We start from the raw sequence: 6,589 nt of genomic DNA, 5'->3' as shown, positions 1-6,589 counted from the left end.
AAGGACTTGTGTCACTAAAGTTTCGTCGGAACGAAGTTACAGAAAATTAACTAGCGAACGGAGACGTAACAATTTACTTATGATGAAGCTTTCTGAAAAATTACAATGTACATAAACACAAATGAATAGGATTGGCATGACCTGATGGTCAGGGCGCTCTACTCCACACCCGCAGCTTGCCCTCTCAACCGTTGGGGGCGTTATAACGTGACGGTTAATCTTACTATTCGTTGGTAAAGAATAGCCCAAAAGTTGATGTTGACTGGCTGCCTTCCCTCTAGACTACCACTACTATATTAGGGTAGCGCAGATAGCCACAGAGTAGATTTTCCCGAAATTCAACAAATATATATATATATATATATATATAAGGATCGTGGAAAAATCAATAACTTTCGCAAAATGTACACCCCGCTTCGGTGAACTTTGATTTTCTATTGCTTTTGTGGTGTCGCTGCAGTCGTTCTTTGAAATTACTTTTCAGTATTCCGTCACGACTTAGAGCAGTAGAAAAGTGTTTTTTTAGTAATATTCCAGGTGTTTCTTAAAAAGATGGTAGCGCAAAGCGCGAGAGAGATTCCAGCTCCATAATAGAAATACTCAGTAGATTAACAACGAGTTTTAAAACTGTTAGTTTATTTAAAGTTTTTCTCTTGATCCGTATCTCTTAGTTGTATACCATATACATACTTATTGCGTGATTTCACCTAAAAGCTTGATATTGGTGAAGCTACGAAAGCATTAAATAAATTAATATTTCAAACATAAGGAAGAACAGTGCAAAAAAAAAAAATGGTTACACGTAGCCAAGCGAACTCTTACAAAACACAGTATTTTTACGGTAATGAAACTGTATTTTTTCAGGTGAAGATAAAACATACTTGCTTCAAGTGTTAGGTTGATCAACAACAAACTATAAAGATAAGCCTTCTGTCACACAGATTCCACACCTGTGAAAGTCATCTCATTAGATATAACTCTCGGCGGGTGTGTGTAGACTGGTAAATTTCACGTGGAAATCCCTTGTAACTAAGTAAGAGCCACACTTACCTAGGAGCATATTTGGAGCGTCTGTGATAACCACGCCTCAGAAACAGCTAAAACACCACACTTATGTTGTTGAAATGGCAGCTCGAAAAATCGATCCTGTCGTTCGTTGTGCCTTTACATCGACATTAATTCTCTCTCGCCAGCTCAAGCTCCTTCCTACGTGTACACACTTTCAGATGTTGTGTAGGTGCGCGCGCACAGCCACACGCCACAAGTCCAGCAGTCACGCTTGAAGTCCACACTAGAGGGTGACAGTCTAATCCATGTTTTACATTCAGTTGCCAACCAAGGCGTAACAGAGTTGTCGAATAACAAGAAGAAAATATTACATCTAATTACACTCAAGTGATCGTAATCACTCGTGTATGGTTGGTTTGTTTGTTGTTGTTTTTCAACTTTTTTGTTCTGTAATTTTTTCAACTCCTAATCGTTACCAATGAAACTTGAACACTTGGAAATCTTAGAGAAGGTTACAGATGTAATGTATGAGCAGAAACATTCTTTGATGTGACTAATTGCAACAGACGAAGGTCAGGAGAACTTGTATGGTGCTAGTGGTCCCACCTTACCCTGGGGCACGAGGGAGAAATACCAAGTCGTCTCTTTGTGCCCAGAAATTTGTATTAGCTGATTTAAACACTGACATTTATTGAGCCTAAAATATATGGAAGGGGAGTATGTACTAAATTACAGCGTTCATGAAACTTGAAATACATTCCGTTGCTGTTTTACAAAATATACACACGCATCGTTAAATTAAAAAACAAAAAATAGTAAGAGTTGTGTGATTGTTTTGCCCGAAGTTAAATAAGGGTTCCGTAAAACAAAGGCGATCGAAAGCTGACGGACAGTAACTGTTCACTTGGACGACATCTTTTGGATACAATAAGCTAAACGGCCAGGCCTGTCCATCATATATAGCCGTCCCTAAGCCTAACTTTGAACTGTGGAAGGAAGGTATTCAGTTGGCAGAACTTGTCACCTGAAGTGGATGCTAACGGATTTTGTTTGTTTGCTATTAAACGCAAAGACACAGAATGGACTATCTGTGTTCTGTCTACCGCATGTATCGAAACCAGATTTTTAGCGTTATAAGCCTTCAGACACTAGGTTACCTGGGAAGGGGTTGCTGTTTACACTAATTACATTATTAGGCTTGAATGCTTCAAAGAGGTTTTGTAAATAAATGTCTGTTAAGTTTCGTATCTCCCTCCCCTCCACCCTCACGATCAGTATCCTCCAGCTTTTTTTGTAGTATGTACCTTCAAGCACGTAATTACATACATAATCAACACGTAAGTATCAAAACTAATTAACTTAACACATTACAATTCACACCTAGGTTTAACACCGTTACTTAAGATACTTCATTCACACCTAGGTCAAACATCATTAAATAAATCAATACTTCTCCATTCATACCTAGAACTAATTCCATTACGTTAATACTTCAGAATTCGCACCTAGGACTAACATCATTAATTAAGTTAATACTCCATTATTCATACCTAAGGCTTACAACGTCAGGTAATTTAATACTTCATCGTTCATAACTATAGCACTAACACTATTAACCCTTAAAAAGAGCACAACGCATTTCGTTAACACTAGGCCTATCATTCAAACGTATAAAGCTAACACTATTTTCTTCTTCAACATGCCACACAGAACAAAGCCAATTATTTACTTTACACTCGGTTATCAAAGTATAAAACTAACACAACTGATTTCCCTAACACCCCATGATTCAAGCAAAGAACGGAATTTACGACATTAGTCTCAAGAGATTTGCTGATAAATCACAGTATCCAAGCGACAGTTCTGGAAGTCAAACCGTTTCATTAAAAACGACAATTAAAAGATTTTGTTCCTTATACAATGTACGTACAACCGCTTTCGACATCGTTTCGCTGTCTATAAACACGGAATTCATTCCAGGAGAACGAAACATGCGTTTAGAACTTGATAGATGAAAACAAATTTTTTCATATTATAATAATATGTAACAACGGGATATTTACTGAAGTGTTCGTACTTATTAACGACGCATTCAGGTATAGAGTATCTTTTTTAACTTCTTCTTCTTGTAGCGACGACATACTTTTAACAATCATCAGGTTTTTACATTATTTTCCCTGCAGGAACTTATGCTGTTCTATACACACACACACACACACAGGGCTATAACAAGCGCATATAAAGGAATTAAGATCTTGAGTTTTGATCCCCTTTCCCTCTAATTAAAAAGGCGTTTAAATCGGGAAGCATTTCCACCCAGAAATGAAAAAAATAAGAAACCATGAATCATTCCATCGTTTTAATTATATATATATATACAAACATAGGCATATGGCGTGTTTAACAGAATCAATCCATATAATATCACTTCTATTAATAATCCTCTTTAGAATAATTATATATACATATATAATTGTATCTTCTTTTTCAGCAAACCCTTTAATAACTGATATTTTGTAACATTTAAACATTTTATACTGTAAAATATTAGTTTCATTCTAAAATTCTGTGCTGTAAAATATTAATTTCATTCTAAAATTCTGTGCCAATGCCAGGCCAAAAATCCGAGGTAGGGAAACGATTAAACTAGAATATCAGAGATAAGAATGCAATGGATAAATCTACATTTCATCAGGATAATTCTAGTTCTTATCAGAATATCTCTAGTTCTCATCAGAATATTTCTAGTTCTCATCAGGATAAATCTACATTTCATCAGGATAATTCTAGTTCTCATCAGGATAAATCTACATTTCATCAGGATAATTCTAGTTCTTATCAGAATATTTCTAGTTCTCATCAGGATAATTATACATCTCATCAGGATAATTCTAGTTCTTATCAGTATAAGTCCAGATCTCATCAGTAAAGTCCAGGTCTCATCAGGATAATTCTAGTTCTCATTAGTATAAGTCCAGGTCTCATCAGGATAATTCTAGTTCCATCAGTATAAGTCCTGGTCTCATCAATAAAGTTCAGGTCTCATCTGGATAAGTCTAGATCTCATCAGGATAATCCTGGAAATGGACGCTGGAATTTCTAATGTAAAACATAAATTTTCTGATCTCTAGTATTGAATGAAAGGCCTCGTCGGCAGTGGCGCGCGGCACAGAAGGTGCGCGGATGCTATTGTGTTTCTTCTTATCGAAAACCCATAGCAAAGGGTCCGTGAGAAAGATTTGTAAAACGTTATAAGTGTTACTGTGGTGACTATCATATAAACTACCTATATATAGATCACGTTCCGCCGGCATAAGACGAATAAATACACCATAAGTTTGTTGTTCTGTTTGTGCTGTGCCCATCGCCAGTATCGAAACTCGATTTTCAGCGTTACAAGCCGTCGGAATGAATAACGAATACATACGTATCTGCTGTGCAATGTGTGCTTTCATCATGACATATTAACAGTACCTTTAAAGTGCTGATGTAGCTTAACTCCCATATTCAAAATCTATATATAGTTTATGATTTGAAACGACATGGAATGTCAACTACATGACTCACACCGAGAGTTGAGAGAAAAAAACAACAGACTCTTTAAAACCCACAGATGTAACTTTAATCCCAAGATCCAGAATTTTCAGATCAGTGTAGGCGTGTGTTTGTATGTGTGTGTTTGTGTAAATGCAAATTGTTGTGAAAAATACGACATTTTTGTTCTTATGTGTATGTGTTTTCTCAGTATCAGCTGATTTTTTATGTTAAGGGTTTTACACTCACTGATTTAGTCAAAGAAAAAAGAAGTGAGCAAAGAGAAAGTTATAAAGAAACATCCCAGAAACATAACATCCTGATGTTATAAAGAAACATCTCAGAAATATAACATCCTGATGTTATAAAGAAACATATCAGAAATATAACATCCTGATGTTATTAAGAAACATCTCAGAAATATAACATCCTGATGTTATAAAGAAACATCTCAGAAATATAACATCCTGATGTTATAAAGAAACATCTCAGAAATATAACATTCTGATGTTATAAAGAAACATCTCAGAAACATAACATCCTGATGTTATAAAGAAACATCTCAGAAACATAACACCCTAATGTGATAAGGAAACATCTCAGAAATATAACATCCTGATGTTATAAAGAAACATCTCAGAAATATAACATCCTGATGTTATAAAGAAACATTACAGAAATATAACATCCTGATGTTATAAAGAAACATCTCAGAAACATAACATCCTGATGAGAAATCATCGCTGTTAGACTTAGCTAAAATTACGCCACTTCCGGTTAACATTCTGGGTCTAATTTTCATCACGTTTATTAAAACGTCCACTGTCCTGAAACAGAGAGAAACTGTGAAAATGTACAATAATGACGTCACTTCCGGTTAACATTGTGTGTGTGTGTGTGGAAATGTACGATAATGACGTCACTTTATCTTTGTCAGTAGGGGTATTTAGAATTGAAGATGGCCTTTTTTAAATATATATATCTTTATCCTTTCAACCCACAATTCGACCAGCGGTCAACGTGAATCAGAGTTTCTCAACCTTTTTTTTAAAGATTGCGAGAGTCGCTGTACAAAAGTACTGAATTTGTCACACTACTCAAAACATCTAATTAAGTCCTACGATTTATCATTTTCTATTAACTTAATTATTTACTGATCACAATAAAGTTTTACTATCCTCTATACATTTTAGTTTGGTAGGTACAATGGACACAAAATGTATTCATATGAACGCGTATACTTCATCTTTTGCTGAAAACTAAATGCATGACCTACCTTGGGTCCGTTTCATTATTGATTGGCTCACAGAGGTCAACGCTATTGTCAGCTAGTCTGTTTCCAATTGAGGCTGAAGTCTGGTCAGAGTATTTGATGTTTCATGCTATATTTTATCATTTAATTTATGTTATTTTTATGAGAGGACTTTATGGTATTGTAACTTCTCGCATTTAAAATACTGACTTACTATAACATACGAAAAATGGTAGGTACTCTAGTTTAGGGATCAGAAATGAAAATAAAACATTAAACTTTAGCACACCGTCACCCGCGATTTTGTGTTGTGTACAGCACGTGACGTGTATCTACTGCTCTCTCAAGTTGCTCGTCACATTCGAGATCTAACATGAACCGCAGCGCTAAACGAATATTACCAGAATCACGTGACAAAGAAAAGGTAAAATCTGGTATATTTAGGTAAACAGCAGCTTTGTCACACGAAACACTCTTCGCTTCATTTCACCGGTTAGCAATACAGTCACACGAGGTCACAGACTCAATGGTGAACTCGTGTACAGGCGTTTAAAAACATATTCTGTTTTCACAAAACTTGTATGAAACAGGTGAAACATGTTTGATTTACTACAACTTGGTAGTGACGTAGAAAATAACCCCAAATCCCTTCAGAATGCAACACCTGTTTACCTATTTGTATACAACACCTATTGTACTATTTGCATGCAACACTTATTTACCTATTTGTATACAACACCTATTCACCTATTTGTATACAACACCTATTCACCTATTTGTATACAACACCTATTC

At 35.6% G+C, this 6,589-nt stretch overlaps 1 protein-coding gene across 3 annotated transcripts in view; it reads right to left on the bottom strand.

Annotated features, from left to right (window-relative positions):
- The window catches only part of LOC106470535 (cytospin-A-like), a 68,115-nt gene extending 62,275 nt beyond the window's left edge, over positions 1 to 5,840 (bottom strand). Inside the window, exon 1 of one of the 3 annotated variants that reach the window (XM_022399140.1) lies at positions 5,819 to 5,840. The gene's annotated coding sequence lies outside the window, so the exon portion shown is untranslated. Of the gene's footprint in view, positions 1 to 1,050; positions 1,302 to 4,339; positions 4,360 to 5,818 lie in introns of those variants that run through there. The other 2 variants (XM_022399142.1, XM_022399139.1) reach the window with 2 other exon arrangements.
- Between the last annotated feature and the right edge of the window lie 749 nt (positions 5,841 to 6,589).

The sequence above is a fragment of the Limulus polyphemus genome, unplaced genomic scaffold, assembly GCF_000517525.1.
Source record: "Limulus polyphemus unplaced genomic scaffold, Limulus_polyphemus-2.1.2 Scaffold4069, whole genome shotgun sequence".
Lineage (NCBI taxonomy): Eukaryota > Metazoa > Arthropoda > Merostomata > Xiphosura > Limulidae > Limulus > Limulus polyphemus.
Note: the sequence above shows the minus strand (reverse complement) of the source record. Positions and strands in the feature narration are given on the sequence as shown.